Source organism: Triticum dicoccoides, chromosome 5B, assembly GCF_002162155.2.
Source record: "Triticum dicoccoides isolate Atlit2015 ecotype Zavitan chromosome 5B, WEW_v2.0, whole genome shotgun sequence".
Lineage (NCBI taxonomy): Eukaryota > Viridiplantae > Streptophyta > Magnoliopsida > Poales > Poaceae > Triticum > Triticum dicoccoides.
In genome coordinates, this window is record NC_041389.1 from 316,844,498 (window position 1) to 316,848,706 (window position 4,209).

Below are 4,209 nucleotides of genomic sequence, written 5' to 3' on the forward strand. Positions count from 1 at the left end.
AAAGCTGTTTGATACTAATTTTTTTTATAAGACGGTGCGCGGGGTGCGGGGGGTCGGCGGCGGCGGTTGGGTAGGGGAATCGAGGGTGCGGGGGGTCGGCGGCGGCGGCCGGTGGACTGGGGGGTGCTCGGCGGCGAGGGGGGCCGGATCTGGCATGGTGGGATAGCGATCGAGATGGAGGGGGATCGAGATCGAGTGTCCATGAAATTTAAAAATATTCATGATAGTTCAAAAAGTACCCATGAAATACAATCGAGAAATGAAGGCTACGATTTAAATACAATCGATCTTAGCTAGCTATCTGTTCACAATCTTTTTGCCCTTCTTTTTCGCAAATGGAGTTCTTCTATGGAACGGACGTCCTTTAGGTAGGGTGGTCCTGCTTCTTCTTGTGGTGTATGCTGCTACTTCATCATCGTCGTCATGTTCGATCCTCGGGTCGCCGTACTTGTCGAAGTCTTGCTCATTGGCTACTCCATCCATTCCGATGATCTTCCTTTTGCCTCTCCTCACGACAACACGACTGGGCTTTGGCGGGTCGGTAATGAAGAAGCATTGGTCCACTTGGGAAGCCAGTACCCATGGCTCATTTTTCGCGGTGACGTTTGCGCCCGCGGTCTTGGATTTGGCTTCGGGTATAACCATGGTGGTGAAATACCGGTCTTCTTTTATGACGTTCTTGGCCCATCTGACACGGAACATCGGGACCTTCTCTCCAGCGTAGCTCAGCTCCCAGATCTCCTCGATCCTTTCGTAGTATCTGTCCTTGTCGTTACCGGTGTAGGATTCCATCGTTACCCCGGAGTTCTGATAACCATCGCTCTTCATGTCCTTGGCCTCGGTGTAGAATGTGTAGCCGTTGATATCGTACGCCTCATAGGTCATCAGGTTGTGCTCGGCGCCCTGTGACAAGGCGAATATGAGTTGTTCTTCCGCGGAAGAATCCTCATGTAAAGGGTACGACAGAAGCTTATGCTTGAACCAACGCGTGAAACATGAGTTGTGCTCTTTGAGTATATCTCCGTCCGTCCTCTGTTGGCCTCGGTCATTGTACGTCTTTTTAATAAAGGTTTTGTGCTCTACCAACCAAGGATCGACCACGTCTATGTGTTGTAGCGCGACTAGGTTTGCTCTTTCAAAGTCGGCGAGTCGACCCTCGAAGTCGACATGCATTTCGCGGCGACCCTCACGGTGACCCCATCCAGCGAGCCTGCCGAGGTGCCTGTTGACGGGCAGACCAACGGGGTTCTCGATGCCTAGATAATTCGTGCAGTAGGAGATGCACTCTTCGGTCAGAAAGCCCCTGGCATAGGCCAAATAGCGTTTCACGGACGTGCGCGTCCATGATCCCACGGATTGCAACTGGAAGTATCTGCGTCATCAGCACGTGACAGTCGTGAGACTTCATCCCGCTGAACTTCTGCTTCGCTGGGTCTAGGTATCTGCTTATCTTCCCCGCGTAACCGTAAGGAAGTTTTACTCCTAGGAGGCAGGTGAAAAACTGCTCGATCTCCTCCTGACTTAGAGTGAAGCACGCGGGAGGGTAGTCATTTCCGGTCTTCTTGGCCTTTTTGCCTTTGCGACGACTTTCTGTGTCCTGCTTCGCCTCATCATCATCATCATCATCATCATCATCATCATCATCATCATCATCATCATCATCATCATCATCATCATCATCATCATATATAGCGTGAAGCTCCTGCCTGATGCCCATTGATTTCAAGTCTGCCCTTGCTTTCGGCCCATCTTTGGTCCTCTCTGGCATGTTGAGCAGGGTACCAAGCAGACTCTTGCACACGTTCTTCGTGATATGCATGACATCAAGGCTGTGAGGCACACGGTGGATCTTCCAGTACGGCAAGTCCCAGAAAACAGACCTCGTTTTCCATACCTTCAGCAGCGGCTCTGGCGCCTTTCGCTTCTTTCCCGGCTCTGGCGCCTTTTGCTTCTTTCCCGGCAGTGGGCAGTCTTTCCAATTTTTCAATAGCTTGTCTATTTCCTCGCCGCTCCTCGTACACGGGCGTTTTCGGGGTTCGGTTTCACCATCGAACAGATCCTTGCGTTTCCTCCACGGGTCATCGTCGCGAAGCCACCTTCGATGTCCCATGAACACGGTTTTCGAAGACCCGGGATCTCTATCTAGCTGGCGATACGTTGTGTCATCCATGCACCTTACGCATCCAGAAAATCCGTGGACTACCTGCCCCGCAAGATATCCGTAACCGAGATAGTCGTGCACCGTCGTGAGCAGTGCGGCTCTCATAGGGAAATATTCTTTCTCTGCGGCGTCCCACGTATTGGCTGGCGTTTTCCACAGCGTGTCAAGCTCCTCTTTCAGCAGCCCCAGATACAGATTGATGTCGTTCTCTGGTTGTTTCGGCCCTTCAATTAGCATACTCATGTGAATGTACTTCCTCTTCATGCACAACCAGGGGGGAAGGTTGTACATCCACACAAACACAGGCCAGGTGCTATGTGTGCTTCTCTGGCTGCCAAACGGATTGACTCCATCGGTGCTCGCACCCAGCACGATGTTCCTTGGATCGTTCCCAAATTCTGGGTATTCGAAGTTCAATGCTTGCCACTGGCTCGCATCCTTAGGGTGACTCAGCATCTTCTCTTTTTTATCTATCTCCGGATCATTTGCGTCATCTTCTCGCTTCTTCTCCTCCCTATCCGCGTGCCAACGTAGGAGCTTTGCTACCTTAGGATCCGCGAAATACCGCTGCAGACGAGGAGTGATCGGAAAGTACCACACCACTTTTCGAGGAGCTTTCTTCCTCTTCTTGTATCGAGTGACACCGCACACCGGACATATTGTAGACTCCGCGTGCTCGTCCCGATAAATGATGCAATTGTTCATGCACACATGGTATTTCACGTGCGGTAAATCCAGAGGACACACGATTTTCTTCGCCTCCTCCAAACTGGTCGGGCACTTGTTCCCCTTGGGAAGACGTTCGTGCCAGAATGACATGTTCTCGTCGAAGCATGCGTCGGTCATTTTGTGTTTTACCTTCATCTCCAGGGCCATGAGCGTTACTTTCAGGCGGGTATCCTCGGGCCTGCATCCTTCATACAATGGAGTAACCGCGTCTAACTCAAGTTGATCCATCTTGGCTTTCTCTCGGGCGGCAGCTCTTGCGTTATCCGTCTGCTTGAGAAGCAGCTCTTGAATATGAGGGTCCTGCACCCAGCCCATCGATGGTCCAGCGTCGTCTGCTCCGCCGGCATCATCATCTTCATGATCATGCCCGTCGCCTGCTCCGGCATCTGCCTCATCATCATGTCCTGCATCTTCTACATGATGACTGTGTACAGCATCACAGTCGTGATCATCTCCTGGGGATTCTTCGTCTTCTCGCCCGCCCGAGCCGCGGTGGTTGTCTTGCTGCCCTTCCTCATTTCTTGCCCGGCCCGCATGGACGACTTCGTAGTCATCTTCATCACCTTGCCACCGATAGCCATCCATGAAACCACGCAATAGCAGGTGGTCCCGCACCTGCCCGGAATCCGGGTCCGCAATAAGGCTCTTCAGCTTGCATCTTCGACACGGACATCTTATCTCCGTCTCGTTCTTTTGAAGCATCTCGGCCTTCGCGGACCTCAAAAACCTATTCACGATGCCTTCGGTCATCGTGCGGACCATGGTCGCCTGCGGGGTAGAGCAAAACGATATTTTAGAACCAAACAAAAATTTGGCATGACCTTCCCTAAAAATAGGACCAAAAAGAATGCTTAATGCCAAAATTCTCGCCGAAACGGAAATGAATCAACATTCAGGTAAAATATTGGCAACTATCGCATATCAAATACCGGTACACCTCCAAACACAAACACATATGCAACACCACAAACATATGCAACACCACGAACATACATAGATCTAGCTAGGCCGTAAAAAGTGCATGTGCACATTGTTGTAAGGAGAACAACCTAAATATAGCTTCCCCCCTTACTTACCTATTAAAACAAGGTAATTTAACCACTTAATTTGAATGAATCTATGGTGGAAATGAGGTGAAAAAGAGGAGGCACCCGAGACAAGGAGGAGGTGGAGAGAATGAAGTGGGGAGAAAGTGAGTGTGTGGGTAGGAGAGGCTGTCCCAAATATCTTGTTGCTGCCCACTTACTAATGGCGCACCTCTTGCATGGTGCGCCATTAGTACTTACAACTACTAATGGCGCACTTGGGCAGGATGCGCC